The sequence below is a fragment of the Oryx dammah genome, unplaced genomic scaffold (genome assembly GCF_014754425.2).
Source record: "Oryx dammah isolate SB20612 unplaced genomic scaffold, SCBI_Odam_1.1 HiC_scaffold_5, whole genome shotgun sequence".
In the NCBI taxonomy this organism is placed as follows: domain Eukaryota; kingdom Metazoa; phylum Chordata; class Mammalia; order Artiodactyla; family Bovidae; genus Oryx; species Oryx dammah.
The window spans coordinates 43,187,432-43,205,425 of NW_024070189.1; positions in this window are offsets into that span (position 1 = coordinate 43,187,432).

Below are 17,994 nucleotides of genomic sequence, written 5' to 3' on the forward strand. Positions count from 1 at the left end.
CCACCACAGTGAGAAGCCCGCCTACTGCAACAGAGAGGAGACCCTGCTCGCTGCAACTAGAGAAACCACTTATGCCCTTTCACTTGCTTTGTCTGCATGAGGTTGTGAAGGAGGCTGGGCATTTTGCTACCAGAATCATGTTGGAAGAGAAAAGGAGAAAAGAACATTGTGTAGTCTGCTCTAGGTGCCCAGCTCATGCCATACTGGCTTTGTCACTCTGTTAAAGGATAAAGAATGTAGGGCGGGCTGAAACAAGGATTTTTCAGCTGGTGAGATGACTCCTTCCAGTTGAGAACTGTGTTCTTATTAAAAGTCTATTGTTATGCACATAAATTGTAAGTTTTAGGTGTTTTGATGGGGAGACAGCAGTTATCTGACATACTTTGAGCAGAAATTCTAGTGACCTTGATGAGTGAAAAGGTAACTAAAACTTAAATTCCTTGAACAATCTCCAAATCCTTTAATTGACTGGCTACCCAAGGAACTTTGGAGAATATTCCTAGAAAATAAATGAGACTAGAACTGTTTCACTTTATAAATTAGCATAGTTAAATAATCCCATTTCTGGTAACCTAACGTCTCTCATTAGGAATAGGGAACTGGATTTTTTTTTTTAGCTTTAAAATTAGATAACCCAATTTAGTTACATAAATGTAGAGTTTCATAAATATCTTAATTTTATATTATGCTTATATGTGCTTTAAATGCAAATAAATGTTCTTGTAAGGATCATACAAGCAAAGAATGTTGAAACTTCTAGGATTCACTTTCTGATAAGCATGAAGAGGAAACAGGCAAGCACCAGAGTCAGCAGAGACAGTGGTCTGTGGGTAGCATTTCATGTAGTATCTGTGACGCTAGATTCAATGTCTGTGTCAGCAATTGTGTCAGCAGAATTGTCTCCACTGGGAGACACAAAGTAATTTGGGCATTTTTCCCAGGTGTATAGCCTCCAATCCTTAGTCCCCTATAAAAATTCTTAAAATAAATTCCTTTTCTGTCAGAAGTAGAAGAAGTTCTATATATCATGAGGGATATACCCTATTTTATAGATGGAGAAAGTAATATAAATGTGGTTTATCACATCTAGTGAGTGTGATGTGTTATAGAGTAAAACAGGTATGAACTAAGGGCTTGTAACCAATCTGCTAGACATGTGCCAGCAGGAGTCAGGAGGATTTAGGTGTTGACGGGTCCTGGGGCTGCTGACAAGGTAGGTGGAACATAAAGTTGGATAAAGGGGAGTTCATTGTTAGAGAAGCCCTTTTCCATGGTAAGGAATGAAAATGAGGGCAAAGATTTAAGGAGGTAATGATAACACAGAGTTAGATGGCCCTTATAAGCTTGGAGAAAGCAATGACTCAAACTAAATGAATTAGAAATGCCCAAACTGTCATGTTAGCTAGTCAAACCAGAAATAAAAAAGGCTCAAAAGAGCAAGTATGCTTATGATGTGTATATTGTGAAAGCCTGAAAATCCAACAGCCAACTACGTTTTGTGTGAGGACACAGAGATCATAGAGAATGCTAGGTTATACAATGCAATAGGGAACACACTGATGAACAGGACACAGAGTCATTGAAAAGCTCAATGAGGATTGTCCTTTTTAGATCAAGGCTAACAGGAAATGCTAGAACAAATGAGGCTCCCTAAGAGTGATAAGAAGACAATGGCAACCCACTCCAGTACTCTTGCCTGGCAAATCCCATGGACTGAGGAGCCTGGTAGGCTGCAGTCCATGGGGTCAGAAGAGTCGGACATGACTGAGCAAATTCACTTTCACTTTTCACTTTCATGCATTGGAGAAGGAAATGGCAACCCACTTCAGTGTTCTTGCCTGGAGGATCCTAGGGACGGGGGAGCCTGGTGGGCCGCCGTCTATGGGGTCGCACAGGGTTGGACACGACTGAAGCGACTTAGCAGCAGCAATATGAGTGATAAGGATGATAGAATATTGGCAGTAATTCCAAGAGGTACTTAACTGTTAATTGTGCCTTGATTGTGTCTTGATTCAGGCACAATTAACTTGGGCTTCCCTTGTAGCTCAGATGTTAAAGAATCTGCCTGCAATGCAGGAGACCTGGGTTCAGTCCCTGAGTTGGGAAGATTCCCTGGAAAAGGAAATGGCAACTCTCTCCAGTACTTGTGCCTGGAGAATTCCACGGACAGAGGAGTCTGGCAGGCTATAGTTCATGTAGTCACAAAGAGTTGAATGTGACTGAGTGACTAACACGTACACACACACACACTATTAACTTACTATTATTATAGTAAATAGTGGCAAACAGGGAGATTTGACATGCAGAGAATTGTAGAAATAGTTAAAAGAACACATCATATAGCTCAAAAGCAAAAGCAAAAAAAAAAAAACAAAAAACAAAAAACACCCAAATGATCTGATTTAAAAAACAGGCAGAGGATGTGAATAGCTGTGTTTCAAAGAAGATACACAGATGGCCAACAGGTTCATGAAAAGGTGCTCAGCATCACTAATCATTCAGTTCAGTTCAGTTCAGTTCAGTTCAGTCACTCAGTCATGTCCTACTCTTTGAGACCCTATGAACCGCAACACGCCAGGCCTCCCTGTCCATCACCAACTCCTGGAGTTTACCCAAACTTATGTCCATCGAGTCGGTGATGCCATTCAACCATCTCATCCTCTGTCATCCCCTTCTCCTGCCCCCAATTCCTCCCAGCATCAGGGTGTTTTCCAATGAGTCAGCTCTTTGGATCAGGTGGCCAAAGTATTGGAGTTTCAGCTTCAACATCAGTCCTTCCAATGAACACCCAGGACTGATCTCCTTTAGGATGGACTGGTTGGATCTGCTTGCAGTCTAAGGGACTCTCAAGAGTCTTCTCCAACACCACAGTTCAAAAACATCAGTTCTTCAGTGCTCAGCTTTCTTTATAGTCCAACTCTCACATCCATACATAACCAGTGGAAAAACCATAGCCTTGACTAGACTATTAGGGAAATGCAAATCAAAATCACAGTGAGAACTCATCTCAAGAAATAACAATTTCTTGCAAATATGTGGAGAAAAGTGAACCCTTGTGAATTATAAATTAGTGCATTCAGAATGTAAAACAGTATGTAGGTTATTAAAGAAAAAAATACCGTATGACCCAGCAATTCATCTTGTGGGTATTTATTAGAAGAAAGTGAAAACACTAATTTGAAAGTGTTACCACCCCCCAAGTTCAGTGCACCAATTTTTACAATAGCCAAGATAGAGAAACAACCTGTGTCCATCAATAGATGAATGGTTAAAGAAAATGTGGAGTATATATACAATGGAATATTATTCAGCCATAAAAAAGGGAGTCTTATCATTTGCTACAACGTGGATTGACCTTGAGAGTATATGCTAAATGAAATGTCATACAGAGAAAGATGAGCACCATATGATTTACTTATATGTGGAATCTAAAAAATAAAATCTTTTAAAAAGCTCGCAGATACAGAGAACAGATTGGAGGTTACTAGGAGGGCGGAATGGATAAACTAAGTAAAAAAGTACAAACTTCCAATTATAAAATAAATAAGTAATGTGGATGCAATACATAGCAATTAGATTATATATAATGCTATATTATAATATTAGAAAATTGCTTAAAGAATAGATATTAAAAGTTCTCATCATAAGAAAAAACTTTATATATGGTAATAGATGTTAACTAGAATTAGTGTAGTGATCATTTCACCATATACACAAATATCAAATTTTTATGTTGTACATCTGAAACTAACATAATTTTACATGTCAATTATATCTCAATTTTTACAAAAAGAATCCAGCATCCATAGCAACAAGACTGATGGGTAGCCAACACTGGAATCACTTGAACCATGGGTAAGCAAGCCAAGACAAATCCAGCCCGCCATGGGTTTTCATACAGCTTATGAGCTAAGATATTCAAAGACTATCAAGGAGACTAAGAGCCTCTGTCACATTAAAAACTGAACTTTCCCTCGCCTAGTTTCCAGACCCAGACCAGTTTTCAGGAAGGAATCAGTTGCTCGGCGGGTCCTGGTCCCCAGAAGGAGGGACAGCACTATGGCAAGTGGATATAGCCCTTCCCCAGAGGGATCTATTGCTATTTAATTCAGTAAGCTAAGAAAAGAGGAATACTCAGAGATTTCAAGAACTGTTGGAATGGGGTCCAGTGGTTCAGAATCCCCCTTGCCACTGCAGGGGACGTGGGTTCAATCCTTGGTCCAGGAAGATTCCACTTGCTATGGGACAACTAAGCCCATGTGGCTCAACTACTGACGCCTGCACTCCCTAGAGCCCATGCTCCATCAGAAGAGAAGCCACCACAATGAGAAGTCTGCACATCACAACTGGAGAATAGCCCCTGCTTGCCCCAGCTAGAGAAAGCCTGCGTGCAGCAATGGACTCAGAGCAGCCATTAATTAATTAATTAATCAATTTTTAAGAAGACCTGTTAGACACAGGGTCTGAATTGGCACTGATAAATAGGTACTTGAAGTGTCACCACCCTCCCTTTTTAGAGAGAATCATATAAGGAGGGTCAGGTGATAAATAAAGTATTGGCCCATATCTCACTCCCAATGGATCTACTTGGTACATAGACTCAACCTAATGATATTTTCTTGGTCCCTGACTGTATAATTGGCATAGGCATACTTGGTAGCTTGGAAAACCCCTACATTGGGTCCTTGGTCTCTCACAGTGGGAGAAGCCAGATGAAAGTTTTTGAAACTGGCTAAAACAATAAAAGCTAAAACTATCACTTCCATGGTGGGTGTGGGTATAGCAAAGATTTGTGTTAGAGTTAAGATCTGAAGAATACAGAGGTAGTATATTCTTTCCCCATTTACCTCACAAGTTCAAATTCAGCCCCAACAGAATTCATATGGATCCTAGAGAATGAGAGTGTACTACCACAAACTCAAAGAAGCATTAGCCCTAATTTCAGCTTCTGTGCCCAAACTGATAACATTTGATAAAGCAGATATTTGATAAAAGCCTCAAGTACAAATTAGGAGCAAGCAGTCTGGTGAATGCATTCTTTCCTATTCCTATCAGGATGGAGGATCAGCAGAAACTTACATCCAGATAGAATGGCAACAACACAAATTGATAGCTTTGTCTCAGAGTTATGGTAATTCTTCTGCCCACATTTGGACCTAAACCATTTGGACTCTCTACAGAATATGACGCTAGTCCACTACATGTTTGACATCATATGAACTGAACCAGATGAGCAAGAAGTGGTAACTAAGTATATTGGAGGACTTGGTAAGACACATAGGCAGAGGGTAGAAAATGAGACCCTGTAAAGATACAGGGTCCTACAAATCAATGAAAGTTTTAAGGGCCCAGTGAACTAGGATATCCCAGGATTTCCCCTTCAAAGTAAGGGACGAATTCTTTCATCTTGTACCTTCTACTGAGGAGGAAGCACAGGTTCCAGAGGCAGTGAATTCTATATCCTGATATATCAGTTAGGGTCTAGTCAGGAAAGCTTAATCCTATAGTTATTAACTACTAACAGGGGTTTGGCTACTGAGGAATAAACAGAACTTGGAAGAATACAGGAAGCACAGATACAGAAGCAGACACTACTCAGTGAGAGCTGAGCCAAGTACCCAAGGACTTGGAAGAGGACCCTTTAGACATTAGGCTTCTCTATGCATCCTGTTACACATGTTTAAACTTTAGTACAGCGAACTAAAGATGTTGTCACCTTACAACATGCAGCTATCTTTTGTACAAGACGTTTTCACTCTTTCCTCAAGACAGAAGACACAAAATCTCAGTCTTCGTATCCATGTAAGACTATAGTAATTACTCATTAATTTGGGAATAGTGCTGCTATGAACACAGGGTTGCACATATCTTTTTGAATTATAGTTTTGCCAAGATATATGCCTAGGCATGGGATTGCTAGATCATATGGCAATTCTATTTTTAGTTTTTTGAATAACCTCCATACTGTTTTCCATAGTGGCTTCACCACAATGCAGACTTTAAAACATGTGGTGTGCTACACTGACTCCCAAGTCCAGAAAACATTACCAAGCACCATGCTTCTTTTTTCATGATGTATAGCACAAGGTTCAGCAATTTGTACTCCTCCTTGGAGGGAATATATTAGCATATTCCACTGAAATAGGATCCCCTGGAATTTTATGTGCTTTACTTCCTATCTTCTTGTTCATATATATTTTTCCAAGGCATCAAAATACTTGATACTTCATACGGATCAAATAAAAATAGCATAGCATCATCAATGCTGGCAACCAGTGTGTTAATTTGTAGAAGGTCAAGATGATTAAGATCATTGCAGATGGTGTTATGGCAGATAGCAGAATGGATATAGCTCTGAGGCAAGATGTAAAAGTATACTTTTGGCTCTGCCAGGTAGAAACATACTGCTTCTGGTGATCCTTGAAAATAGGTATGGAGAAAACATAACCTAGGTCACATGTGTGTGCTAAGTTGCTTCAGTCATGTCCAACTCTTTTGTGACCTTACAGAGTGTAGCCTGGGGAAGCCCAACTCAGGTCAATATCTGCATACAAAATTCCAAAGACCATGCCAATTTGCTCTAGTAAGAATAGTATATCTGAGATAGTAGTCACAATTGGAGTTAGTATCTAATTAAGTTTATGATAGTCTGCAGTCCTCTAAGATCCACTCAACTTTTGCATAGGTCAACCAGATGGGCTAAATGGAGATGAGAGATGTATCACACCCCAACACTTTTCAAATCTTTGATGGCATCACCAATTTCTGCAGTTCCCCCAGGAACACAATATTGCTTGTAGTTAATAGTCTTGGTAGTGAAAAAAAGTTCCAGGGTCTTCCCCTCGGCCCTTCCTCCCATAATGGCTCTCACTCAGTGCATCAAAGAGATATGTGGATATTATACCTATTTCCCAGAGCTGTGTGCTTAATTGATCAGTCGTGTCCAACTTTTTGTGGCCCCCTGGACTGTAGCCAGTCAGGCTCCTCTGTCCATCGGGATTCTCCAGGCATGAATACTGGAGTGGGTCTCCATGTCCTCCCCTAGGGGATCTTCCCAACCCAGGGATCAAACCCAGGTCTCCCGCACTGCAGGTGGATTCTTAACAGTCTGAGACACCAGGGAAGCCCCAGAATACCAGTATATCTCTTCAAATCATACATTGAAGAGCTGGAACAAATAACCATGGAATGAGTCTGGGAATGAACAGGACCTATTATGATTAGGACTTGAGCTAAGAGTCCATCTATTACTTGATTACCATAAGCTTTGTACTTTGACTAGGAGTAAGCGTTCATTGGTGACTCAGACGGTAAAGCGTCTGTCTACAACGCGGGAGACCAGGTTCAATCCCTGAGTCAGGAAGATCCACTGGAGAAGGAAACGGCAGTCCACTCCAGTACTATTGCCTGGAAAACCCCATGGACAGAGGAGCCTAGTAGGCTACAGTCCATGGGGTTGCAAAGAGTCAAACACAACTGAGCGACTTCACTTACTTACTTACTTACTAAGCGTTCATTCAAAGCCATTGTCTACCAATAGTCATGTCTGAAAGATCTGTACATTTCCTTTTCTTCCAGTGCTTAGTCAGTCTAGTACAGCCACAGACCCCTTGAAGAAGGCTTGGAGGAAGATGTATAGCATGTATTTGTGGCAGTATTACAGGGTTATTCCTCAATGGATCCAGGCATCCTGTCAATCAAGAGACGATGGGTCTGTGAATTGGCATTGGTCTAGACATGAGGCTGGAACTCAACACTCTGATAATACAAGTCAGATCTTCTGCTACTTCTGCTAGAAGTAGCAGAGTCTATCTTCTGCTAGAGTTTGAGGGGTTTTTGTTGTTGTTGTTGCTGTTGTTATATGGATCAAGCAATATTCTAGTGGGTTATCCATAAATTTTGTCACTAGGGCAACACAATCAATTAATCTCTGCCAAAGGTCTTTGTAGACCAAGGCATTCTGACTGTTAGTATGTCCCTGCCACTCCAGTGTTCTTGCCTGGAGAATCCCAGGGACAGAAGAGCCTGGTAGGCTGCCATCTCTGGGGTCGCACAGAGTCGGACACGACTGAAGCGACTGAGCAGCAGCAGCAGCAGCAGCTTCTCTACACGGTAGCAAGTTTTCGGCACCTTATTTTAGAAATTGAGTGCTGCCTCCCAGACTCTGCTACTCTGTAATACTTTCAGTTCCATTTAAATCAAGGAGTGCCTTGGATGGCCCACATGCCAGCTGAGAACCACCAGAGCACAAAGCAAGAAAAGCACATCAGAACTAGGAAGAAAACTCCCTTCCAGCACCCTCTGGACAGTTGCTTGATTAAAGGGATATCTAGGCCCCTTGAGGAAGGGCCCTGTAACACTGCCACAAATCTTCCTCCAAGCCTTTGAGCAAAGCTCAACTATATGCAAGGTGGCAGAAGAAAAGCCTTTAAAAGATGCAGTGTCAGCATCACATGCAAAATAATAAATGGCAAATTTGGAGCTGAAAGGCAATAGAATGATAATTGTCTCACTTAAGAATGTTGCTTTGAACAATTTATCAAGTATCATGGAATCCTGCCTCCACTGAGTAGGGCCCAGAAGAGTAAAGGGATCTCTAGCTGGTCTTGGGCTTCCCTGATAGCTCAGTTGGTAAAGAATCTGCCTGCAATGCAGGAGACCCCAGTTTCATTCCTGGGTTGGGAAGATCCTCTGGAGAAGGGATAGGCTACCCACTCCAGTATTCTTGGGCTTTCCTAGTGGCTCAGCTAGTAAAGAATCTACCTGCAATGTGGGAGACCTGGGTTCGATCCCTGGGTTGGAAATATCCCCTGGAGAAGGGAAAGGTTACCCACTCCAGTATTCTGGCCTGGAGAATTCCATGGACTGTATAGTCCATGGGCTCACAAAGAGTTAGACACTTTCACTGAGTGACTTTCACTAGCAGGTCTAGGATGTGGTACAAACAGCAATGGACCACATATGTAGCAGTGTTTGGGATTTAAAGATACTTTAAATGATACTATATTGAATTATGATCAATCTGAAAGAAGAATCACATCTTTAACACTAGGATCATACAACAAGGCCATATCATTTGCAGTAGGCGACTATGCACCATTAGAAAAACTTCTCCAGGCATGCAAATGAATTCTGGTAGAGATAAAGCACCCAAATATGTACATCAAGTGGCCATGGGGACAGAACTGCCTATCATGAGCTGGGTTCTTTCAGATCCAGCAAGTCATAAGTTTAGGAAGGTGCTGAAACAACCTACCATAAGATGGAAGCAGTAAGTATATGATCAAGTATGAACAGGGCTGGAAGGAATAAGTAAGAGGTACAAGCTAATACCCCAGATTCCCATGAAACCCACAGGTATTGTACTGGTGCTTCTCTCTCTACTCACAAGCATGACCGGGCTGCAGGGAGGTCCCTTGTAAGCAGCCAACAGAGAGAAAAGGCCAAGCTTTGTTCATGGGCTGGATAGCTCAAAACAGGGGGTTCAAGCTGAAAGACTGCAGCTATACTATCACCTTACCTGGGAATGTCCCAGAAAGGCAGTGATGAGAAGAAAGTGACCTGGAGAGAGAATGATTGAGAGATCAGAAAAAAAGAGGTCTGATGAAGAGGTATGTGAATGAACTGTGGGAGTAGGAATGAATAATAAAGGTCTCTCATTCACTTGTTAATAACCTTCAGAGAACATCAACGATGGAAGAGGTACTACCAAAGAAACAGACCTGATGACCTGTCAAGGTGACACCATCCAACCTCAATCTCTGGCTGCCCCAGGGCTGGCACAGTGTGATGACAAATGGAACCATTGTGGTGGTTGGTATGAGCCTGAGATTAAGGGCAGCCACTTGGGAAGGTAGATCTAGCTACATCCAATGCCAAATATACAACTAAAAGAGACCATGCTGAGCCACCAGTTCAGCCGCCACTCAAGGAGATCACCAACTCTTTGGCAGTAATTTGATTATATTGTACTGCTTCCATCCTAGAAGGGGCTGGAGTTCATCTTGATGCAAATTTTAAAACACTCCTAGTATGGATTTGCTTTTCCTTTCCACACAGCCTTAACCAGTACCATTACATAAGAACTCAGAGCAGTCCTGCAGTAGGGTAATCCTATGGAACTCTGCCTTAGACCAAGGAAAAAGGCAATAGGCAAATGGCCATGGCCCTGAATTATACTCATACTTAGAAGTTGAGGACCTGAGAGAGTGATAAAATGGCCTTTTGAAGGCATCCCTGAGGGACCAGCTTGAAGATGATACCCTGTGAATCCAGGAAATACATCCCTAAATCAGTGATCACTATATGGTGCTCTGTCCACAGCAGAGAGTACGCATGGGTCCAGGAACTAAATAATGGAATACAAGTGGTCCTGCTTACTATCACCCAGAGACCACCTTGGGAAACTTGTCCTTACCATTTTCAGAACTCTGTGCTTTGCATATCTAGGAGTCCTGGTCCTAACAGTACAATGTTTCTACAACAACACACAGCAAATGTTCTATTACATTTAAGTTAGGACAGTACATTAGGCTTCTTGTACCAAACCAGCAGGCGAAAAAAAGTGTCACCACTCTAGAAGTGAGCACCAGCAGAATGTGTCTCTGGCACCCAGATGACACTCTAGAACATCTCTGAGGGTACTCCTTTGCCAGTTTTGATAGCAAACAGACAAGGATAGCTGCCACGGCCTGAAAACAGTGAGCAAAGTCTCAGACTAATTAATGAGCATACATCTGAGTCATCTCACAGAGTAAACACTTGAGGAAAAGAGGTACTCTGTGTGAGTGAAGGGAGGGGGGTAATGAGTATCCGTTATGACTTTGAGGTCAGACACAATATCAGGCTATAGTCCACTTTGCTAATCTAATTCTTGTAAATTAGGAAAAACAACAAAGAATTCCAGAGTAATTGGTGCTATATATGATAAACTTTTCATCAAGAGGCTTTTTAGTACCTCTTCACTTTCTGCCATAAGGGTGGTGTCATCTGCATATCTGAGGTTATCGATTTTCTCCTGGCAATCTTGATTCCAGCTAGTGCTTCTTCCAGCCCAGCATTTCTCATGATGTACTCTGCATATAAATTAAATAAGCAGGGTAACAACATACAGCCTTGACGTACTCCTTTTCCTATTTAGAACCAGTCTGTTGTTCTATGTCCAGTTCTAACTGTTGCTTCCTGACCTGCATATAGGTTTCTCAAGAGGCAGGTCAGGTGGTCTGGTATTCCCATCTCTTTCAGAATTTTCCACAGTTTATTGTGATCCACACAGTCAAAGGCTTTGGCATAGTCAATAAAGTAGACATAGATGTTTTTCTGGAACTCTCTTGCTTTTCCCATGATCCAACAGATGTTGGCAATTTGATCTCTGGTTCCTCTGCCTTTCCTAAAACCAGCTTGAACATCTGGAAGTTCATGGTTCACATATTGCTGAAGCCTGGCTTGGAGAATTTTGAGCATTACTTTACTAGCGTGTAAGATGAGTGCAATTGTGTGGCAGTTTGAGCATTATTTAACATTGCCTTTCTTTGGGACTGGAATGAAAACTGCCCTTTTCCAGTCCTGTGGCCACTGCTGAGTTTTCCAAATTTGCTGGCATATTGAGTGCAGCACTTTCACAGCATCATCTTTCAGGATTTGAAATAGCTCAACTGGAATTCCATCACCACCACTAGCTTTGTTTGTAGTGATGCTTTCTAAGGCTCACTTGACTTCACATTCCAGGATGTCTGGCTCTAGGTGAGTGATCACACCATTGTGATTATCTGGGTCATGAAGATCTTTTTTGTACAGTTCTTCTGTGTATTCTTGCCACCTCTTAATATCTTCTGCTTCTGTTAGGTCCATACGGTTTCTGTCCTTTATTGAGACCATCTTTGCATGATATGTTCCCTTGATATATCTAATTTTCTTGAAGAGATCTCTAGTCTTCCCCATTCTGTTGTTCTCTATTTCCTTGCACTGATCGCTGAGGAAAGCTTTATCTCTCCTTGCTATTCTTTGGAACTCTGGATTCAAATGGGAATATCTTTCCTTTTCTCCTTTTTGCTTCTCTTTTTTTCACAGCTATTTGTAAGGCCTCCTCAGACAGCCATTTTGCTTTTTTGCTGAGGCTGAAACTCCAATACTTCGGCCATCTCATGCGAAGAGTTGGCTCATTGGAAAGGACCCTGATGCTGGGAGGGATTGAGGGCAGGAGGAAAAAGGAATGACAGAGGATGAGATGGCTGGATGGAATCACTGACTTGATGGACATGAGTTTGAGTGAACTCCAGGAGTTGGTGATGGACATGGAGGCCTGGTGTTCTGCGATTCATGGGATCGCAAAGAGTCGGACACGACTGAGCAACTGAACTGAACTGACTGATGATAAACTTACTGTTAGTTCAGTTCAGTTCAGTCCAGTTCAGGCGCTCAGTCATGTCTGACTCTTTGCTGCCCCACGGACTGCAGTACACCAGGCTTCCCTGCCCATCACCAACTCCCAGAGCTTCCTCAAACTCATGTCCATTTAGTTGGTGATGCCATCCAACCATTTTATCCTGTCATTGCCTTCTCCTCCCGCCTTCAATCTTTCCCAGCATCAGGGTCTTTTCCAAGGAGTCAGTTCTTTGCATCAGGTGGCCAAAAGTATTGGAGTTTCAGCTTCAGCATCAGTCCTTCCAATGAATATTCAGGACTGATTTCCTTTCGAATGGACTGGTTGGATCTCCTTGCAGTCCAAGGGACTGTCAAGAGTCTTCGCCAACACCACAGTTCAAAAGCATCAATTCTTCAGTGCTCAGCTTTCTTTATAGTCCAACTCTCACATCCACACATGACCAGTGGAAAATCCAAAGCTTTGACTAGACAGACTTTTGTTGGCAAAGTAATGTCTCTGCTTTTTAATATGCTGTCTAGGTTGGTCACAACTTTTCTTCCAAGGAGCCAGCGTCTTTTAATTTCATGGCTGCAGTCACCATTTGCAGTGATTTTGGAGCCCCCCAAAATAATGTCTGCCACTGTTTCTGTTGTTTCCCCATCTATTTGCCATGAAGTGATGGGACCAGATGCCATGATCTTCATTTTCTGAATGTTGAGCTTTAAGCCAACTTTTTCGCTCTCCTCTTTCACTTTCATCAAGAGGCTCTTTAGTTCTTCTTTGCTTTCTGCCATAAGGTGATGTCATCTGCATATCTGAGGTGATTGATATTTTTCCCAGCAATCTTAATTCCAGCTTGTGCTTCATCCAGCCCAGGGTTTCTCATGATGTACTCTGCATATAAGTTAAATAAGCAGGATGACAACATACAGCCTTGATGTACTCCTTTCCCATTTGGAACCAGACTGTTATTCCATGTCCAGTTTGAACTTTTGCTTCTTGACCTTTATACAGATTTCTCAGGAAGCAGGTCATGTGGTCTGGCATTCCCATCTCTTGAAGAATTTTCCATATTTTGCTGTGATCCACACAGTCAAAAACTTACTGTCTGAGGCAAGCAAATCTGAATCTTAAGTGCATGCAATTAACTCAGTAGATGCTTGGGTTTAACACCCAGATTCACTCTTTTTTATCAAGTTACCCATTCCATTAGCATCTAAAGGTATTATCTGTTGATGGCTCAGAGCTGTGTCCCTTCCTAGGAACTATTCTCAGTTCAACTGTATACACCTCTCCTTGGGGACAGCCGGATAGATGCAGGACCACAGGGTAAGAATACCCTTATTGTAGGTTGGAACATCTTAGAAAGCTCATCCCAGCTGCATGATCTCTTTGTAACTACATAGTAGATCTCTAATGTAAGTTATATTTAATAATAGAAAAGAATTTAAATATAAAATGTAAAAATATTAAAATTTTATATATTGGGTTAATAATAAAACTAGGATACATTAATTAATAGCAGACAAATTAGACTTTAGACAAAAAGCATTAATAAAGATAAAGGAGGAAGGATCACTAAGGATAAACAGTTCAGCTAACCAGAAAAACATACAACTTTAAACTGATATGAACCTAATTAATAACTTCATGAGGCATAAAGTAAAAAATGGGCAGAATTATAAAAGAATTTTATAAATTTACCATGATAGTGAGAGACAATATCACTATTTGATAGATCAAGCATAACTAAAATATGATGCAGAAGACTTAAACAACACAATTAACAAGCAACTGTGAATAAACTGATTCCTACCAAAAAACTCTCTGACCACATTGCAATTGTCAGAATTTTAAATGTTAGCCCCCCAAAAAACCCAAATATAAAATTTTCACACATTTGAAAATTAAAAAGCAATTAATGGCACATAGGAAAACAGAATAGACATTAGAAAACATTTAAAATTTAATATCAATTAAAATACTACATATAAAAACTTATGGGATACAAAGAGAGTGACATTTATAGAGGAACATAAAACTAGCCTTAAGTACACATTTTAGAGATAAGGCTAAAAGTAAATGAGTTAAGCATCTATCCAATTAAGAAGCCATGACTAAGTTGGGATATCCCTAGGAATTCAAGGTTAACTTACCATTAGAACTTTGATTAATGTAGCTGATTACATTAATAGAAAAATCATGTGATGCATCTTAATACAGGGAAAAAGAACATTAGATAAAACGCAGCATTCACTCATGTTAAATACTCAGCATTCACTCATGTTAAATACTCAGCACACAGAAGTGGAACTTTCTTAATCTGATAACACACATCAAAAAACCTCACAGCAAAGATTTAAGATAATGACAAAATCTTAAAGTATTCCATTTAAGATCAGATCTTGGCCATCACTATTTCCATTCAATACAGTACTTGTAATCTTATCTCAAATACTAAGTTGATAAAAAAATCATAAGAGGTATATAAAAGCATGAAAAAAGAAAAGGAAAAAACATATAACATATTGTTATAAGAGGACAATATTATTGTTTACAGAGAAAATTCCCAATAATCTACAGAAAATTAATTTAATCAATCAGAAATATATTTTATCCAACTACTATAATGGAAAGCCAGTTTGTTTTTAGTCAACCAGATTAAAAAAAAAAAAACTTAGACACAGGGAATTCCATTTTGATAATTCAACAAAAAATGATCACATAATGTTGCTGGTGAATGAAAGCTCTGTGCCCTTATCCACCCTGAAGACAAGCTGTGCCAGGGTAGGAGCCCTGAAACTGTGATTTTTATTGCAATGAAAGTTAACTCCATCTTTCATTGTCCATTTTCTCTGTATGGAGCCAGGAGTGGGGCCAAGGTGAGGCCAAGAACATCAGGGCTTTTGTAGGTGGGATAGAACTTGGCACATTTGAACTTAGGAATTTGTTCTTCCCCTCTTTGGTGCCTGTGGAGCTCCTTGCTGCACAGTCTTTGCAGAGCAGAATGGAGGAGGAACTGACTCCTTGGGAATAGCTGTGATTTTAGGATTATATAGGAGCCACAGAGATCATAGGAAAATAAAACTGTTAAAATGATGTCAAGGTTTGATTTAACCCCACTAAACCCAGAGATTTCCAAGTGTTTAAAAAGCTTTATTTGTAAATAACTATCCATTTAACTTGGTGTAAATTCTCATGCAGAGAGAGACTGCAGTTTTTGCAGGCATCTATGATTTATCATGATTTTTTTTTCTCCTAGGAGTAAAAGCAGACTATCAGTAACATAAGAACACAAACTGAAAGAAGGAAAAATACATAATTTAGCCTTTTTTCATCCTCATATCATTTAGTCAGTTCTAAACAGTCTTTTCGGAGAAGGGGATGGCACCCCACTCCAGTACTCTTGCCTGGAAAATCCCATTGACGGAGGAGCCTGGTAGGCTGCAGTCCATGGGGTCGCTGAGAGTCGGACACGACTGAGTGACTTCACTTTCACTCCTAACTTTTATGCATTGGAGAAGGAAATGACAACCCACTCCAGTGTTCTTGCCTGGAGAATCCCAGGGATGAGGGAGCTGGTGGGCTGCCGTCTATGGGGTCATACAGAGTTGGACACGACTGAAGCGACTTAGGAGCAGCAGCAGCAGCAGCAGCAGCAGTCTTTTAGTTAGTACTGCTACATAACCCTAGATCTTAAAAGAGGAATGAATACTTAAGCGGAAAAGCTTACAACATATAATCTACCCTATCCCATTTATAGATGAGCAGTCTGATTACAAGATAGAAAACCTAGATGAGCAAAATGGCACAAGCAAGTTCTATGGAAAACTGGAGAGCATCTATCCTTTCCAGGAAGTAGCGGCTACCTGGATACTGCTGACTGTTGCAGTAGGAATTGTGGACCCAGTGGGACCATTCTTCTGATGTTCTCCTGAGAAGCCAGAAATCCAGATTTTTATGTGAAATCCCTTGATTTTTAAATATTGGTTAATTTTTTTCCCATAAAAACTGCACAGGGTATAACAAAGACATCTATCAATTTATTTGCCAGACTTGGTGTGTAAGGTTCCGTTTTATGGCTCTGAGATAAAATGATTGGCCTAAGACTAGGGGTAGTACTTTCTCTCCAATGAAGGCATAAATGTATACCTGAAACATTTATCAACATCACAGATAATCAGAGAAATACAAACAAAAACAATGATAAGATAATATATTACACCTATTAGGATGGCTATTATCAAAAAGACAAGAAATAACAGGTGCTGGCAAACATGTGGAGGAAATGGAGACTTCACACACTGCTGGTGGCAATGTAAATTGGTATAGCCACTATGGAAAACAGTAATTAAAAAATTGAAATTAGTACTATCATATAATCCAGCAATTCCACTTCTGGGTGTTTATGTTAAGGAAAGTGAAAGTGAAGTTGCTCAGTCCTGTCCGACTCTTTGCAACCCCATGGACTGCAGCCTACCAGGCTCCTCTGTTCATGGGATTGAGTACTGGAGTGGGTTGCCATTTCCTTCTCCAGGGGATCTTCCCAACGCAGGGATCGAACCCGGGTCTCCTGCTTTGCAAGCAGACGCTTTACCTTCTGAGCCACAAGGGAAGTCTGAAAAGGAAAGCAAATGTTAAAGAAACCAAACCACTATTTCAAAAAAGACCTGTGCTCCCATGTTCAGTGTATTATTTTCAATAAGCCAAGACATGGAAACAACCTAAGCATGAATGGATGAAGAAAATGTAGCATATGTATTCATTATTTATACATTATTTATACTATATTATTATATTATTATGCCTAAAAAGGAAAGCCTCTTGATGAAAGTGAAAGAGGAGAGTGAAAAAGTTGGCTTAAAGCTCAACATTCAGAAAACGAAGATCATGGCATCTGGTCCCATCACTTCGTGGGAAATAGATGAGGAAACAGTAGAAACAGTATCAGACTTTATTTTAGGGGGCTTTAAAATCACTGCAGATGGTGATTGCAGCCATGAAATTAAAAGACGCTTACTCCTTGGAAGGAAAGTTATGACCAACCTAGATAGCATATTAAAAAGCAGAGACATTACTTTGCCAACAAAGGTCTGTCTAGTCAAGGCTATGGTTTTTCCAGTGGTCATGTATGGATGTGAGAGTTGGATTGTGAAGAAAGCTAAGCACCGAAGAACTGATGCTTTTGAACTGTGGTGTTGGAGAAGACTCTTGAGAGTCCTGTGGACTGCAAGGAGATCCAACCAGTCAATTTTAAAGGAGATCAGTCCTGGGTGTTCATTGGAAGGACTGATGCTGAAGCTGAAACTCCAATATTTTGGCCACCTCATGTGAAGAGTTGACTCATTGGAAAACACCCTGATGCTGGGAGGGATCGGGGGCAGGAGGAGAAGGGGATGATAGAGAACGAGATGGCTGGATGGCATCACCGACTCGATGGACATGAGTTTCAGGAAGCTCCGGGAGTTGGTGATGGACAGGGAGGCCTGGCATGCTGCTATTCATGGGGTTGCAAAGAGTCAGACATGACTGAGCAACTGAACTGAACTGAGGCCTCAAAAAAGGAAATCCTGTCCTTTGGAACAACGTGAGTGAAACTTGAGGCCATTATGCTAAGTGAAATAAGTCAG